We start from the raw sequence: 20,013 nt of genomic DNA on the forward strand, positions 1-20,013 counted from the left end.
CCAATTATTTATCTTTTGCATAATACGATACTTTGACTTAAGAAAAAATATTTCTAAATTCAAACTTTGCATTGAAAACCATGTTTTTTTATTTTAAATAAGCAATTTAAATTGCTAACTTTTATTAAAGAATTCTCATATAATTATCAATATCTTCTGTTAGAAGAGAGGTTGATAAATAAGTATACGAGAACTTCAGTGAACAAGATCGACTTGCATTTGATTAATTCTTACAATAAAAATTAAGAAACAAATTTATAATATTAAATAATAAGAAAATTATTTATCGCATTAGATCTAAAGAATATTGCAGATACTAATAAAACAATAAAATAAAATAGTTTTTTACCAACCTCAAGTATAACTTTTAATACAAATTCCAAGAAAACTTTTTCATTAACTTTTCACCACACTCGAATATATATCTTGAGTAAAAAACCAATTTAAATGTTCAGAGTCACAAGGGCTAACATTATTTTCTTATTACCACTCGCTTCATCTTTGCACTTTTTTAACAAGCCGAATTAATGGCCGATCAATATGATCTGAACAATTTTACTATAGATTGTCATCGTAAAACTAACAATGTTTGAATAAATAATGAATTATCCTGAATTCAATAAAAAATATGCAACACCAGTCCGAAATATGAAAGGAAAATCTTTTAACTGCGAGCACGTGGTTGGAGTTCGATCGATCGCGTCGTTAATTTTTACAGAGTTAAGACAGAGGTGCGCCGCCAACGGTGTGCTTATGCAGACTGGATAGGTGTATCGCATGTCTGTTACGCGACTCAAGTACGCAAACATCGGACCGTTGCGTAGAAAAAATATAATAGGAAAGAAAAAGCAATCCCAGACTATATTTTGATCGCAACATTTTATTTGGCAGACACCGGAATAAAAATATATGGAAGCTTATGAATAACAATTTTTATATGCGTTTTATATGAGTTGAATTTTTGATTCACGAAGGAGTTGACTGTGACATTTATTGGACTACACATACGGAAATTTAAGATTACATCAAACTTTATATCATATTGAACAAAAGCTATAGTTACATATTTTAACAGAGGCAGATTATTTTTAATAAAAGAATTAAGTAAATGGTCGTTATCTGAAAACAACTCCGAAATTATAAAGTACAAAATTGATTATTTGTTAAACTAAAACGTATATAAAGATTCTTAATATTATCGCATATTATTATCAAACCTAATAAATAAACTAAATTGCAATAACTTAACAATAAAATGGTTTAAATAATAAAATCGGCTGCATTTTATGATGAAAATTTTGATGCCTTTCTAGTTCCGCCGTTATCGTGGTTATTAATCCTGAGATTTGAAATGCAGTCGTGAATTGTTAACTGATGGCTAGACGTAACCTAAAGCGTAAACAGATGTCAGCCCCTGTGGCCTAATGGATAAGGCATCGGCCACCTAAGACGAGGACTGCGGCTTCGAGTCCCGCTAGTGGTACAATTCTCTCACAAATGAAAGTAGACTTATCGAAAGATGAATACGTACAGACTTGCTGGGGTGCAGCGAACTCCTAAGCCGGGGACTGCCGGTTCTAGATCCTCCAGGAGTAAAATTTTTGCACACGTCAAAATATGGCTTAAGGCATAACGTACAAGTCAAAATATAGGCAGTATGATGCTTTTTTTATCTAAAAATGACTAGGTACAAGCTTGCTTCATAGCGATTGTAAACCGTGAACAATGGTCAGCCCCTGTGGCCTAATGGATGAGGCATCGGCCTCCTAAGCCGGGGATTGCGGGTTCGAGTCCCGCCGGGGGTACAATTTTTCACAAACAAAATAAAAGCTAAATGATGCTTTTTTCTACCAAAGATGACAGACTTGCTGCGATGCAGTTGTAAAGCGCCGTTTATCATCAGCCTCTGTGGCCCAATGAATTCTTTCCCAAATCAAAATAACGGGGATTAGATGCTTCTTTATCTAAAAATAGCTAAGTACAACTTGCTGCATAGTAGTTGTAAATCATAAACAGTCGTCAGCTCCCGTGGCGTAATGGATAAGGCATCGGACTCCTAAGCGGGATATTGTGGGTTAGAGTCCCGCCAGTGGTACTTTTTTCACAAATGAAAATAAAAGCAATATGATGCCTTTTTATCCAAAGAAGACTAAGCCCCTGTGTCCTATTACCCCTGTGTGTCTTACCGTGGGTAAGGCGTCGACCTCGTAAGCCGGGGACTCTTGCGCGAGTCAAAATATGGCCTAAGGGGTAAGGTACAATTTTTTCACAAGTCAAAATAAAGGCAGTTTGATGCTTTTTTATCCAAATTTGACTAGGTACAAACTCGCTGAGTTGTGGTTGTAAATCGCAAGAAGGCATCGGCCTCCTAAGCCGGGGGTTGTGGGTTCGAGTACCGCCGGGGGTATAATTCTTTCACAAACCGAAATAAAAGCAATATCATGCTTTTTTATCCAAATATGACTAGGTACAAGCTTGATGAGTTGCATTTGTGAAGCGCAAATAGCCATCAGCTCCTGTGATCTAATGGACAAGGCATCGGCCTCTTAAGCCGGGGAATTCTTTCACAATCAAAATAAAAGTAATGTGATGGTTTTTTTTTATCCAAATATGACTAGGTACTGGCTTGCTGAGTTGCAGTTGTAAAGCATCACTAGTAATAAGACCTTGTGGCCTAATGGATAAGGCATCGGCCTCCTAATCCTGCTGTTGTGTGTTCGAGTCCCGCCGGGGGTACGAATCATAATAAATGTAGTATCATGCATTTTTACTCAAAAATGACTAGATACAGGCTTGCATGCGCAGATAGATGTCAGCCCCTGTGGCCTAATGGATAATGCATCGACTCCTAAGCCGGGGATTGCGGGTTCGAATCCCGGCAGGGGTACGATTCTTTCACACATCAAAATAAAGGCAATTTTATCCTTTTTGTCTAAACATTACTAGGTATAACTTGCTGCATTAAAGATAAGGCATCGGCAATTATTTTACAAATCAAAATAAAAGCAATATGATGCTTTTTTATCCAAATATGACTAGGTACAAGCTCGCTGAGTTGCAGTTGTAAAGTGTAATCAATCATCAGCACTTGTGATGATTGATTGGTTTCCTAAGCCGGGGATTGCGGGTTTGAATCCCGCGGGGCTACAGCTTTTTCACAAATTAAAATAAAAGCAATATGATGCTTTTTTATCCAAAAATGACTAGGTACAGACTTGCTGGGATGCAGATGTAAAGCAACAGCTAACACCAGCGCCTGTGGGCTAATGGATAAGGCAGCGTATTCCTAAGCCGGGGACTGCGGGTTCAAGTCCCGTCATGGGTACCATTCTCTAGCAGATCAAAATAATGGCGATTTTATGCTTTTTTATCTAAAAATGGCTAGGTACAGATTTGCTGGGTATCAGTTGTAAAGTGCAAAAATGCATCAGTCCCTGTGACCTAATGGTTAAGGCATTTTAAGGGGGGGATTGCGGGTTTAACGCCTGGGGGGTACGATTCTTTCACACATTAAAATAAAGGCAATATGATACTCTTTTTTATCTAAAAATGACTAGGTACAACTTGCTGCATAGCAGTTGTAAACCAAGAATAATCGTAAGCCGCTATGAAGTATTGCATAAGGCATCGGCCTCCTAAGCAGGGAATTGCGGGTTCGAGTCCCGCCGGGGTACAACTATTTTATAAATCAAAATAAAAGCAATATGATACTTTTTTATCCAAAGATGACTAGGTACAGACTTGCTGAGATGCAGTTGTAAAGCGCCATCTGTCATCAGCCCCTGTGGCCTAATGGATAAGGCATCGGCCTCCTAAGCCGAGGATTGCGGGTTCGAGTCCCGCCGGGGGTAAAAATCGTAATAAATGTAGTATCATGCATTTTTTATCCAAAAATGACTAGATACAGACTTGCTGCGTATCAGTTGTAAAGCGCAGATACACGTGAGCCCCGTGAAAAATTACACTAGTACACCCGTGAAAAATTGTAATAGTACATGGATTACAGACAAGTCAACCGTTGGCCTTCTAAAAGCGACGAATTTGAATCAAATTAGCACGACAGTTTACATGATCCTTGCGTTTCAATCGCTGTTCAAATAAATAAATAAAATGAAGATATAAAACATGTTTCCAAACGTTATTAACTTCCCGTAGTAGTGCAGTAAACGGAGAGGAAAAAAGGGTATAACCTCTGAATTTTTTTACTGTGCTCCGAATTGAATGAAATTTTGGAATTAGGTTCATCTTACCCTTAATTTAAAAAGTGAAAACAATTCGGGTTGCGCCATCACCCCCCGGGGGGATGACGCCCCTTCTCAATTGCGTAATTACATTTTTTCAAAATAACGTCGGAAATCGATAGAAGAACTAATTATAAGAATAAAATGTCTTTTATAGTTTTCCAAAAAAACTATAACTTCAAAATAATGTCAATAAAAATCTTAATAAATCGGTATTACATAAAGTGTTCTAGGAAAAATATTAAGCAAGATTTGAAATAGCAAAGTCGTTTTTTATGTCGTTCAAGATTTAATTGTTGTATTTAAAGCCATCTAGCGTCGAGGTTTTACATTTTATGCATTTCGGTGAAATTGAGTTTTATAGTGCTCAATATAAGCTTTAAAATGAGTGCTGTTACAAGTTTTTTGCGTGTAAAATGAGTGAGCTATCATGCAAATAAAATGCATGTACGAAGTTTTTTTCTTTTAAATCATATGGTTTAATGAGCGCCATTTCGACCAGAATTAAAGTAATTCATATTCCATCTAGAATTCACTTCATTATAGACATCTTGATGGATTCTAGCAGATTCACTACTTTAGTACAAACTATTTTCAGAAAACTCACGATTTTATAAAAACTTTTTTCTCTATTTTTTTTAAAAATCGAAATTATTTTCATTATATCTCAAAAAGAATAAAAGATACGCATAAAAGCATATAGATAAAAATCAAAGGGATCTTTTTGGCTTATTATTGTTTTTTATTATTTTTCTTTCACACAAAAATTGACAAAGTTATGAATGTTTAAAGATTGCGCGGCCGCGCAAATTGGAAAAAAAAGTTTTTATAAAATCGTGAGTTTTTTGAAAATAGTTTGTACTAAAGTAGTGAATCTGCTAGAATCCATCAAGATGTCTATAATGAAGTGAATTCTAGATGGAATATGAATTACTTTAATTCTGGTGGAAATGGCGCTCATTAAACCATATGATTTAAAAGAAAAAAACTTCGTACATGCATTTTATTTGCATGATAGCTCACTCATTTTACACGCAAAAAACTTGTAACAGCACTCATTTTAAAGCTTATGTTGAGCACTATAAAACTCAATTTCACCGAAATGCATAAAATGTAAAACCTCGACGCTAGATGGCTTTAAATACAACAATTAAATCTTGAACGACATAAAAAACGACTTTGCTATTTCAAATCTTGCTTAATATTTTTCCTAGAACACTTTATGTAATACCGATTTATTAAGATTTTTATTGACATTATTTTGTTTATTACATGATTTTCGTTAAAATGTATATTTTAGGAGATATTTGCAAAAAAACGAAGAAAAGCGCCAAAAATATATGAATCTTTAGTGGTCTGTAACTTGAAAAGTATTAGTTTTTTTGAAAAACTATAAAAGACATTTTATTCTTATAATTAGTTCTTCTATCGATTTCCGACGTTATTTTGAAAAAATGTAATTACGCAATTGAGAAGGGGCGTCATCCCCCCCGGGGGGTGATGGCGCAACCCGAATTGTTTTCACTTTTGAAATTAAGGGTAAGATGAACCTAATTCCAAAATTTCATTCAATTCGGAGCACAGTAAAAAAATTCAGACCTAAAACGCTCCGTTTACTGCACTATAGGGTAAGTTATTGTAATGGGCCGAAAATCGGAATTGAAAATTTTTACATTTCTCGACGTTTTGAAGGTTTCTGAACATTTTGGCATACCTCAGAAAAAATGGATGTGTGTGTGTGTGTGTGTGTATGTATGTATGGATACAAACTTCCAGTCACGTTTTCGGGCGCACGGATCAACCGATTTGAATGGTTCAAAAAACATTCGATTCCTATTTATAGGAAAAAAAGCTGATTAGTTTTTGGCAAAGGCAGGTCCAGCCGTTTCGGAGATACGGAGCGAAGAGTGCAGAAAATAGAAATCGACTTTTTGAGAGAACGGAGTATCCAATTTGAATGATCTAAAAAACATTCAATTAGTAATGATTGGGAGAAGTGTTTATTAGTTTTTGGCAAAGGCAGGTCCAGCCATTTCGATGATACAGAGCTAAATATGTAAAAAATGGCAGTATTTGAGAGAACTAAGCGTCCGATTTAAATGATTCAAAGAACTTTCTGCTTGTCTTAACAAAATAATTAATTTTGAAAAAAAAATTTTTGTTCTAACTTTTTTTTTTTTTTTTAAATTTTTTGTGTATCGAAAATAATCCAGATATTATTTTTTTTTCTGACTATAGTTCTAATATACTCTACAAATAATTTCAACTTTGCAATTCAGTTTATATAATTCTTATAAATATTAGACAATGTTACAATATTTATAATAATCTATTTGAAAACATTCAGTATTCCTCGAACATTTCGTTACGGTACGGGAAGTTCCAGCAATTTGCCTTAAGGCACGATGCCACTTACAGCTAGTTTAAATTTATACGCCAAGTATACACACATATTATATATATGTATTGTATATAATATATTGTATATATATATATATATATATATATATATATATCACACGACCTTCAACGAAAGTAATTTTAGGCATTAATAATATTTATTGTTAGTTGTCTGTCTAACAAAAAAATGATTTATGACAAAAATAATGTCATTGAATTGTGCGAGCGCAGATAGTTTAAAATGTTTCCATATTTATCTACACCAAATTTGTCCATTACTTCTTATTTGGGGTTCCGGTGTACATCAAATTATTAGTAACAGGAAAATGATGTCATATTTGTTCATGACATATGTAGCTGTTTGTATATAATAGAATAATCCGGAAATAATAAATTTTAGTTTCTATAAACATTTTAGTTCCTATAATTATTTTCTTTTAACTCAAACAGAAATTAGAATTTTGTATTTCATCTCTGATTGTGATGATGATGACGTTTCTTAGCCTAGTGTTCCTAGAAGGCAACTCAGTGGTTGAGCATTCTATTTCTGATGAGATTATTTCTAATAGTGATATATATTGTAGCAATGCTCCAAAAAACTATATTTAATTGATATGGTAGTCATAAGATCATAGTACAATTTTGTGCACAATTTTTAACTATCAAGTATATATCAAGTATAAGTCTAATGAAACTTTTGAAGCAGGACTTTTCAAAGTTTATCAATTCTAAAAAAATAAATTCATAGTTCAACAAATAGTTTAAATTTTAGAAAACTTGGAGTAATTTTGTCATTATTTTTTATATAATATAAATTATAATTTAAAAAAAAATTATATGTCAGTTAAGATTATGGATCCCAAGCTTAAATAATTCAATTTAATAAAAATTAACTTAAATAACCAAAAAAATAATCACAGTTCCAGAAAAGCTTTAGGTTGCACTTAAAAGCTCATAATTTTCAAACTACATGTTACAAATCTTTTTTCTAATTTTTTATGTTAGTTCTTCAAAAACTATCACCTCGTTTGGGCTTGACGTTGAGTTGTGGGACAGCCAGTATGAAGAAGAAACGTTAATTAAAAAACTCGAAGTGAAATTATTATGCTTTTGAAAATTTTCGAAATAAATTTATATTGAATATAATTCCAAATAATAAAACTTTCGTGCCCCAATAAAATAAATTTGTTTCAGTTAATAGCACATTTTTATTTATTATTTGATCTCTGTAGAAATATCTTATCACATCTCAGATTTAGAAATAGATAAACATATAAATTAATATTCTTTGTTGCACGACAAAATCAATTCCGATGAAATTCAAAATGCAAATTCATAATGAATATACGTAATTATTAGTTAGTGATATGAGATTTGTGAGTCACTTTGTGATTTGGCCAAGTTTAACGACCTTTCGCAGAGCGATTACTAAACCGGCAGGTATTCGATATTTTGTCGTTTTTTTTCTACCTTCTTCGATGTTGCGCGGACGCGAAATAGAACGACTGGACCAGAGGCCAGGACGGGCTCTTGGCAGTCTTGGCTAATAGAGCTGGCTGGCACAGTTTCACACTCTACTGTATTATTGATACAGTATTAACAAACCAAATAAATTGCAATCAGATATTATACACGTAAAGCTCATATCAACCAGTATGTGCCAATAATAAATAATAAAAAATATTGCAAATGTAAGATAATAAAAGATATTGCTAAAAATCAAGAGAGTGTAGTTTTAGATATCCGTAAATAATGAGGTGAACAAATATTAAGATCTGCCGAATAGTATTTAAATTTTCAGAATAGATCAAAAATCAAATCAAATAGAAAAAAAATCTAATCTTTAATCTTTTCCTAATTACAAATTACTTGGATTTGCAGAAAAACAATTCTGCCAATTAATAAAGTTTATGAAAATATGTTTATTATAAAGAAGAGTTAAATTATAAAATAAATAAATATCAACAATAAGTGAAAGCTATCGAATGTTTTTGTAATTTAAATTACTTCAAAAAACAGTTCTTTACAAAGAAACGGCCTGACCGACGTTTAGATAATTTCAAAATGATATCTTTGAAAGAAATAGGTTTTGTACATTTAAAAAGATTTAAAATTTCATGCTAAAACATTGCCGAAAATTATTAACGTTATTAAGATTTAAAAAATGGCTTTTTAACATTTTAATCGAAGCAATCCTTTTCGAAAAAATGAGCGAAAAAATTCAGAGCTCCTTGAAACGTTAACAAAATGTAAAAATAAGAAATCGGATTGTGTGTAAAAAAATTCTGAAAAAAATTCTTAGCTTCGTCGTGAAGTTAATTATATTCGAAGAAGAATAACACAAAATGTTGCGCGTGGAGTCGCGCCGTATAACGCATCCAGTTCAAAATCTTTAGAATTTTCAATTCAATGAGCCGCTGATTAGAAGCGTGAAATATGTTGTGTTCTAGTAAAAGTATATTATATAATATCCCATTCAATGCATGAGTTCAGATATACAATTTCTTTGCATCTTTCGTACAAAAGACATGTGTCGAAACATACATGATTTAATGGCGATAAAAGTATTGACTTCATAAAGTAACAAAGGAATTTTTTTACAACCCAGAAGATACGATGCCGTAACTTTTTTTTCAGACACATTAATGACCTGTATCAACTTAATAGAAAGTACGCACAATTAGAAACACAGAGGCGCAGATATAAGAAAATCATACATTTACTATAAATAATAACTAAAGGAGTATTGTATCTTAAGTGAAATTGCTGAAACTTTGCGAATACAATATCAATGCTGATCACATTTAAAACTATTTTTTAAAATTCACATTTCATATTTTAGTGCTTTTAGTATTTATTCATCTAATATCTAGAAAAAAAGATTTATACACAAAAATTAAAGATTTTAGTATACGAAGTATTCACAAAATAATGTAAAAAATATCTTTTGACTTCTCGGAGAAGTTTCACCAAAAAATTTGATTCCCTAACTTCACCTGTCGACTTTTTAAGTGACGTTGAATCCTTTGACTCAAAAATGGTAAAATATGTATCAAATGTATGCAAACTTAATAATAACTTGCGTTGATTTGTTTTGTATTTTGCATGACGTTTAAACACGAACTTTCTTGGTAGTTGAATAAAAAATACTTTATCAACGTTTCATAAAATATATCATTCAGGAACGTGCTGTTTATTAGAAATTGACTAATATTGTTAACTTCCCGTAGGATTCGTATAATTCAATTTATATTAATGGGAAGACGTGCTGATTAGTTTGTCGGAAGGGCAGATCCAGCCGATTCCAAGATACAGGGCAAGAAGATATTTCGTCCCTAAAACAGAGCGATAATTTAAAAAATGTTCAAATAGTTTTAAATTATCAATTTAAAAAAATCTAACTTTACAAAAAACAATTTCTTTCAAAATTTTCATAATCAGTACGAAAAGTTCCAGCAAATTGATCCAAGGTATGATGCCATGCACAACTAGTTTTCAAATTGTTTTAAAAACTCGTTATAAAATCAATCATTGGGCGACTAATAATAAGATCATTAATATTTGCTCAGAAAAGTTTATTTGAAATATAAAGTAGTAGTAAAGGTAAAAATCGATTTAATTGTTTCTACACAATTGATTATAACACTTTTTTTTACTGATAATTCAAAATATCCTAGTTCAGTAAAAGCCATTTTAGTAAAAGTTATCCATGTGAGTAAATATTATTATCATCCATATGAGTAAAAGTTTGAAAATTATTCAATAGATCTCTCTGTTCTTGATCGACTCGATTTATTCCAAATATGAAAACAACACTCCTTATTTATTTACTCGTATTTGTCACTAAGTTATATACGGCTATATAGATATTATATAAATAGCTATTTTGTTTGTATAAAAACTGGTTACGCGCACACTTATTTATTTGAATCTTATTATAGAATATATTAAAACCATTTACAAACATCATTGGATCTAATCATAACAAGTTTAAAATCTCGTGTATAATATTGCTTTAATAATGCACACACACAAATATTCTTGAATATCTACAAACGAATATCCTGATGAGAATAGAATCATGTATCTCCAAACCATCAATGAATATTAATAATGTAATAACATTGGTGCATGGAATAAACTCGCATCATGATATGTACACGTACAGTTGACTGATTGCGAAGCAAATGGTTGCATTTGATTTGTATAACAATAAGAAGACTAAATGCAATCATTTACATTTGTATGAAGTACAGCTTATTTACATTTTCCAACAACAAAAAGTTGCAAATGCAAAACTGTTATTCTGCAATACACATTCATAATAAGTTTTCTAATAATTAAGCTTTGTATGAATGTGCCTCATGCGTAACATTACATGATTATTATGTTTACTCGGACAATATATATAATATATATATATATATATATATATATATATATATATTAGGGTGGTCTTTAACATAAACATTTTCGAATTTCCGTGCTCCGAATATTTCCAACTTGATAAAAAAAATCTTTCTCTCTCTCTATATATATATATATATGTATATATATATATATATATATATATATATATATATATATATATATATATACATATTAGGGTGGTCCTTAACATAAACATTTTCGAATTCCCGTGCTCCGAATGCTTCCAAATTGATAAAAAAAAATCTCTTAAAGTTTTAGCTTTTAGATAGTGTGCAATTCAATCAAAGTTTCGTATAAAATTAGCATGAAAAAAATTTCAAAAATTTTAAAAATATTTTTTAGATATAACTTGCATTCGTCACGACAGACATTATTAACATTATTAACAAATTCTTTGTGTATTTTTCTTTCTTTATTTAATTATAAAAACATTCACAAAACCGAGGCAAAACATATTGAAACTTTTGAAACGTTACTTTTTTATTTATCATAGCGATCTATACAGCTTGAATGAATACTAGCTACAATTGTAGACAGTTTCAAGAGCATGTGTAATTATTATTGCATTAAATTTTTAATCAAGGTCATATAGAAATTCACTTCAACTTCTTTTCTTCGGTCGCTTAGGTGGCAAAGGCTTGAGCAGGGCAATCGCTAGTTGATTTGAATGTTAACTTAGCCGAATTTTGTATCTGGTGCAGATTAGTTAATCCCTTCTTCATTAGTTAGAATATACAGGGATCGATGTTACAAGGAACTTTATTTCTTTTTTCATTTAAGATTTATAATATTTTATGTTAGATAAAACTCCAGTTCGGAAGCGACAACTGCAATTTAAACTTTTGTATCACAAAATGTTGACTATTAACCAGCCTCTAAGTTATTTGGAATCATCTGTGAAAGTCAAAAGCTTATACAAATGAAACAGACGTGGTTTTGTGACAAAACCTATTTAATAATTTTAAGTCTGCATGCGTTTGCAAAGCATAACTTGGAGTCATGTTTTTTCTATAAAAATGGATATAAAAAACTTAACGAATACTTATTCTATGTTTACAGCTTATACTATGTTTTCCAATGACAGTTGCCATTAGGACCTCTAAAATTTAGTATTTAGGATAGATGCTTCATTACGAATATCTAATTTACAAGCGGTACATAGTAATATGGTTTTTGTGATATTTTATCCATAGCAAATTAAATTTCATTCATTCAGTTTAATTTAATGTAGTGTAGATGTAAAATACAAATATTCACTCTCCTATGTTTAATATTAACATTATAAATAAATCTTTTCATACAAAAACGAAAGAGTATAACCAATTCAACCTGATCTTACATGCTTTCCAAGCAATGATTACTTAGTTTTAAATTAATTGATGTTTTGCCCGAAGAGAACTCCATGGGGTGATAGCACCACATATCATTGATTTTTTTTTTCCTCCCTTATTTTTTATTATCATTAATAAATAATAATAATTATTATTTTTCACGCCTCATTTTAATTTTTCTTTCATACCGGTCTTGTGAATTATTTTTAATTACTGTATTTAATTTTTCTTCTTCCTATTTAAGTCCTATTTTGCTTTCGACGACGTCGTGTAGCCTACTCTTTTTGCAATATGGGTTTGACCCATATGTCTATGCAGCCTACTCCTTTTCCAATATGGGTTTATTTTAGGGCGGCATTTTCGTCAGTGCCCTAGGGCGGCATAAATTTAATATATATATATTAGGGTGGTCCTTAAAATAGACATTTTTGAATTTCCTTGCTCCCAAGGGCTCAAATGGTTCCAAATTGATAAAAAACAATTTTAGCTTAATATTGTCTTTTAAAGAGATCGCAAATCAATCAAAAATTTGTATGGAAATAGCATAAAAAAAAATTTCAAAAATTTTGCGTAGTGTCGAATTTTCAATAACACAAATTATCACTTTTTATTCATTTGTCGCTAAATTATACCTAAAAAATTTTTTTTTTAATTTTCAACATTTTTTTCATGCTATTTCCATACGAAATTTGATTGAGTTGCGCACTATCTGAAAGTTTATATTAAGAGCTAAAACTTTCAGACAATTGTTTTTTATCCATTTGAAACCACTTGAGCCCTTGGGAGCAAAGAAATTTGAAAATGCCCGTATCAAGGACCACCGTAATATATATATATATATATATATATATATATATATATATATATGTATATATATATATATATATACACTTTATTACTTTATATTCCCAAAGAAAATATATGCCTAACAATAAATGATGGCCGAGATTCCAATAAAGCATATTTCGGCAGAATAGATTACACAAATTCTTGTTTTGATCGCCCCGGATTTTTCCATAGCATTTGACTATTGACTAGATTTTATAGTGTTGCTTTGCTTATTCGCCTACTTTCGTCGTCGTTGTTGCAATATATCAGAAATGAAAGGTAGCTGGCGATTTATTAATAAAACGTTGTTTGTCTATACTTCCTTATTTAAGATATTCAACAGCTACACATCTAAGGATTGTAATTCAAGTACATATTATAATATAGCCGACATGAGTATGATAGTCAATAAAAGTTATATGGCCTAAGCATACATCCATTAGTGAATTATATTACTATTATTGATATCATAAAATATGTTAACTAGCTAATTTGATAAATAACAATATGTTTGTGTTCTTACTGAGGTATCTCTCTTTCATTATTGACTAATGGACCATGACGTACGTTCGTACACATACAGTATACATTTAAGTTACTTACACACATAAAATATGTAAGGTTAAGTGAAAAATATTTAATTTTATTCTGAATTTTCTTCATTTACAAAAAACTGGATTATCTTGATATAAATAGAATTAACAAATAAATATTGATATAAATAATTTTCAACTGTATGATATTAAACTTAATTCAAACCCTATAAATTTAACTATTTAACATCGCATTTAATTTTAACCCCAAACGAACGCAAATGAACCTGTAACCCAAACATATTTAAAAACTCTTAAGCAGTACAAATACAATATTATAAAGAATTAAAAGTTGACAACCCAGTATACCAAAAATAGTTTTGCATAATAAAACCCTGTCTTAGACAATACAATCATAGTCATCTGAAACGAAAATATTATAACGTTTGAATTAATGTTTTTTATTTGCTTCTGTAATCTGTAATAAATTACAATCTGTCGTTATAAAGAGGAAACAACATTCAGTAATTTTGGTGGTTAATTAAATTAGGGAAGAAGGTCGAAAAGTCACCCAGTGATAATCCGCTTTGTTGTTGATTGAATTAATATGTGCATGTACTTTTTGCTGATAAGAATTTTAAATATTAACAAATATCTACCTACTACTTCTGAGTAGGTATATTACATGTCAAAAATGACGGGCCTGCACAGTTCTATTTGTTGCGTCGGCCTGCGGGACAGTAGCTATGACAATATTATGCAAGACGGTTTATATGTCCCGTCAAGACAAAAAAAAATTTAATCGTTTAAAACTCTATACAAAAGCGGCTATTACTATTTACCCCCGTTACAAAAAGCCCTTAGTTCCCCAAATCATTAATTCGATTCATTCCTTACTGATTACCAAATCACACTGATATTTTAATATACTCGGTAGTTATTATGTCTGACCGTCAAAATTTTCTGGCATGAAGAAAGGGATAATTTATTTTCAGGCATATTCATCTCTAAATAATTAAATGTGTGAAATATGTAACACCAAAGTACTTATATAAATAAAACTTGCATGAATAATTATAGTTATTTATCAATAAGAACAATTAAAAAGGGTTATCTCTATAAATTAAAATTAATTATTGCAATTTTAATTATGGACATTCATAATTTAATTTAATTAAAATGTCCAATTATCATATGTAGAGAAATTCGCATGGAAACGAATTAGATACTATTTTATCACGATTAATTGTTCGCATAATCATAAATCCGTATAATTTGGGTTTCGGTAATAATCTTTATGCTGCACTAGAAACAAACTAACAGACAATTCAATTGCAATTTAGTTGTGATATATAAAATTTCATACTCATTTTCCTTAGAAAATAATATCACGTGTGTTATGTGAATTGACCGCAATTGCTTTGAGAGAGCTCTAGTGAAATCTTAATAGTCATAGGTGAATAAACAATGCTCACAATATAGGACATTGTGCTACGTATCCTTATGATCAAATTATCATTCTAATCATTAGAAACAAGGACATCGGTCATCCATAATGACCACCTTAGAGTAACAATTATAGTGACATAATGGCAGCAAAGTCAATTGACCTACATTACATTTACCTCGACTTGAAACGTCGAGAAAACAAGAAACTAGCAAATCGAATTTTCTGGCAGAAACAAATCCTTCAGAAAGTTTTAAAATCAGATCACGTAGGGTAGTACTCAGTTTTTAAGAGAACGGAACGCGTCCGATTTGAATAATTCAAAAAAACATTTTACTTGTATTAACAAAATGAAGAACTGATCAAATTTTTACGAAGGCTAGCGGTTTTGGAGATCTAGTGAAAAAAGTAAAAAAAAATGTCATCTGTCGGTCAAAAATGGTTATTAGACATATGCACATCAAATTATCAGATATTTTATAGACATTTTAACAATAAGTATAAATTTTATTTACATTCCTATGGGTTCCGTACCAATGCTTATCCGTTAGACGGCGGCGCGGCGCTTACGCGCTTCGATATTTTGTCTCTATGCAGTTAAAGCAGTACTATTGCTTTGAAAAAAAGTTCAAAATTTTCAAAATTTTTCAAAATACACTTTTCTTTAAAAAGGCTTTTTTTCAAAAAAAAATAAAATCTTGTCAGAAATTTATAGTTTCTCAAAAATCTAATTTTTCAGAGTAATTTTTTTTCAAAAATGTTAATTAAAAAAAAATAAATTTTTTTTCCAGCAATTTGCCTTAAGGCACGATGCCATGCGCCCCACTAGTTGATATAATAGAGAAGACTGGGTACAGAAGTACGAGGGTACGGTACTGGTAGTGGCCATAACAGCTAAACTATACTGATTTTGACATAGGGTACAAAGGAAAAAAGATGAAGTAAGTTTGATTGAACATGTTTTCATTATTGCATTAAGTCTACGCCCTACATTAACAGGATCTGTAGACGGTATTGCTTTTAAAGAGTTAAAAACAATTTCTTTGATACAGATAGATCATTTTGTTTATTGTTTGCTGTAAGTTGATCATTACCAGTTCAAATAGTTAATTACCAACAATTAGTTTTTACGATCAGTCATAACGATTGTTTGCAAAAGTGTGTATTAGTTTGTGGTTGGAACATGTGGTTGTAGGTCTTGTCATTTTCTTCTGATAATAAAAGATGTTACAAACCATTTTAGTGTTGTGACATTTGCTCTTTCTTGATTTGATTTTATGACAATGGATTACATCGTATTTAAGGACAGTATTTCCATATTTCCACGTAGACACATATTTCAATTATTATTTAATTTTACTTTGCTCAAAACAAAATTTTGGCTAATGATAAATTAACAAAATTGTAGTTGATCACAAAAAAGTGGCATAACCGAACCCAATACCCTCTAAAGTTTAAGGTGCTGTAACGTAAACCTAGTAATAGATTCTTCAGATTCTTTCAATTAATTCACTATTACTAATAATCATTATCAAAATATATAATTATATATTTTATATATAATTATATATTAAAATATATAATTATATATTTTATATATGATTAGATATATATTAAAATATATAATTATATATGGTAAATTTAATTACTATAATTGGCAAAAGTTCCGTCGTGTATTTCAGCATAATGTAAATTAGTTATCATATTTTCTCGAGTTCAATTCATGTCTTATCTTTTCATAAATATTAATAAAATTGTAGTAATCCTTGACCGATCTGAACATTCTCTCACTATTGAAGTAGGCTTTGAAAATTTCCAATACTTGTACAGAACCAAAAAAATTGGCAATATATTATTAAAAATTGTAAAAAAATTGTGATCACTAAATGGCCGATTATTTCTTTTTTTCTTCTGCAGCTTCGTTCTACATGCTTTAGGCAAAACTTAATCAACGCTTTATATCATCAGTACGAGTTAAATATTTGTTTGGATACCCAAATTAGTTGACCCACCCTCAAATACATTCAAATCTTCTATATTATGCCAAATCATTAAATTTATAAAAAAACACTTTCGATTTTTGTATTAAAGCTCTAAGAAAAATATTAACCCTTTCCATTTATATCTGCTGCTCCGGCGGAAAAATATATATAAATCTTCCAATTTGCGAGTGGAAATGTTAATACATAACAGAAAAGTTGTGCTTAATGTGTGGTTCTGTAAATGAGAACAGTAAGTGAAAGATGAATAATTTTACTTCCTGAGGAATGATATAATGACTTTTCAATTAGAATCATTACATTCATAGTAACTTACTGAATGAAAAATAGCCTTGGAGGCAACAATAATCGAATATCTTGCAACTTCTTGTATATAAACGATTAGTATAAAAACCGGATTTGCAAGTTCAAGTTCATTACATTTCAACATTTGTTTTGATCTTATATTTTTACGAAAAAAACGTTATCATTTTGATTTTATTCCAATAACATCATATAAAACCTTATGTATAAATATATATATATATACAGGGCCGGATTTAGAAATTTGGCGCCCTGGGGCAATGACAAATATGCCGCCCCATCCATGAAATTTTACTTAAATTGTCTTTATATATTATTCCCGTACCAAAAATAAAAAATAAAAAAAAATTTTTTTTTTGAAAATTTTGAGTTTTTTTTTATATTTTGAAATTTTGAACTTATATTAAAGCAATTGCGCTGTTTCAGCAGCGTAGAGACGAAATGTAGATGCACGTAAGCGTCGCGTCGCAGTCTAACAGAACCCATAGAAATGTAAACAAAATTCATACTTTATTATTAAAATATCTATAAATATCTGATAATTTGATGTGCATATGTCTAATGATCACTTTTGACCGCCAAATGTTTTTTTTTCAATTTTTTTTTATTGGATCACCGAAACCCATAGACCTGCTTCCAACAAATTTAAACAGTTCTTTATTTTCTGATATTGGATGCTCCGTTTCTCTAAAACTGAATCACCGTTTTTGGCATTTTAGCCTAATACAGGTTACCAATATAATTAAAAAGTTTCTAACAATCTCAGAAACTTAAATCTTCGATTAAAAAAACTGATTAGTTTTTGGCACAGGCAGGTCCAGCCGTTTCGAAAAATTGTAATTGAGGTTCGATATTTCCTCTCTGAAACAGCTACGCAGTGCGATTGCTTTGAAAAAAGTTCATAATTTTCAGAAAATTTCAATATACATATAAAAAAAAGTTTTTTAAAGGGCATTTTTTTCATTTTTCCAAAAATTTTAAAGCTCTTTATTAAATGTAATTTTCAGTACGAAAAGTTCCAGTAATTTGCCTCGAGGAACAACGCCAATAGTCACTATTAATTTTTTTTTTTTGGCGCGGTCAAAAAGCTTGGAAGTGCACAAATTTGTCGTCTTAAGAGGGCTCGAGATCTGAAGAACATATTTTTCTTAAACTCTCAGCTCATATACGACACTTTATTTTAGCCAAATTGCCGAATTTGATAATAACTTATTAACTATTATTTTATAATTTACGTTCGGAGAGGGAGACAAGCAAAATAATAAATTTTAATAATCGGTTATTTGGACCCAAATTTCGCATTGCAATCGTATTATGTTTTGTTAATTATATTTCTTGAAATAAAAAATGTGGCAAGCGTAGCTCATTGGTAGCGTGTTCGATTCACACGACAGGGATCCTCGGATCAAATCCTGTCAATGACTTAGAATATATCATAAAAAATATGTGTAGTTAATTTGAAATCAAGTAAAAATTGTATTTGTTAAATAGGAGAAAATTAGGAATAACAGAATTCGAATAGTTGAATTGAATTAATATAGAATAGGATACATAAATAGATTGAAATTGATATAAAAATTAGAATGTAAATAAATAAAAATGTTGTAGGTGGCTAAATGCTCAGAGTAAGCGAGGCCAAATAAAAAAAAAAATGTTATTAAAAAAATAGTTAATTACATTGTATAGCATTTTTTTCTCACTATCCAAATTTTGCCGCCCCTGAAAATCTGCCGCCCTGGGCAGTAGCCCCAACTGCCCCTACTGTAAATCCAGCACTGTATATATATATATATATATATATTAGGGTGGTCCTTAAAATTAAAATAAATTTCCATGCTCTTTCCATACGAAGTTTGTTTAAATTGCGCTCTATCTTAAAGTTAATATTAAGAGCTAAAACTTTCAGAGAATTGTTTTTTATCAATTTGGAACCATTTGAGCCCCTGGGAGCAAGGAAATTCAAAAATGACCATTTCAAGGACCACCCTAATATATATATATACTCGACTCTACTGTCGAGCAAACTTGATTTTCATTTCAAAAAACAACTCTACTAACGATCGAATTTAATTTTTATTTTAAAAAGAGACTCTACTGACGGGCAAACATAATTTTTTTTTCAAAAAGGGACTTTACTGACGAGCACACTTAATTTTTATTTAAAAAAAGGACTCTACTGACGAGCAAACTTAAGTTTTATTTTAAAAAGAGACTCTGCTGATGAGCAAACTCAATTTTTATTTCAAAAAGGGACTCTACTGACGATCCATGGGATGGTCCTTAAAATGGATATTTTAGAATTTCCTTGTTCCCAGAGGCTGAAATGCTTCCAAATTGATGAAAAAAATTCTCTGAAAGTTTAAGCTCTTAATATTAACTTTAAGATAGTCCGCACTCTAATCGGGTATGAAATGGAAATAAGAAATCTCTCATACTATTCCTCCTCGAATCGAGTTGAAGTTTAGCTCAGCTCACTCATCTGACCTAATATAATTTATA

At 30.6% G+C, this 20,013-nt stretch overlaps 2 non-coding genes across 2 annotated transcripts; both read left to right on the forward strand.

The window, feature by feature from the left end:
- Window positions 1-1,732: 1,732 nt before the first annotated feature.
- On the forward strand, window positions 1,733-1,805 carry Trnar-ccu. The gene has a single exon. It is a non-coding gene; the product is annotated as a tRNA-Arg (tRNA).
- Window positions 1,806-3,778: 1,973 nt separating this feature from the next.
- Trnar-ccu lies at window positions 3,779-3,851 on the forward strand. Its single transcript has one exon. It is a non-coding gene; the product is annotated as a tRNA-Arg (tRNA).
- The last annotated feature ends 16,162 nt before the right edge of the window (window positions 3,852-20,013 follow it).

Source organism: Ctenocephalides felis, unplaced genomic scaffold (assembly GCF_003426905.1).
Source record: "Ctenocephalides felis isolate EL2017-DRISC unplaced genomic scaffold, ASM342690v1 CF-g0.4_SCAFFOLD_01886, whole genome shotgun sequence".
Taxonomy (NCBI): Eukaryota; Metazoa; Arthropoda; class Insecta; order Siphonaptera; family Pulicidae; genus Ctenocephalides; species Ctenocephalides felis.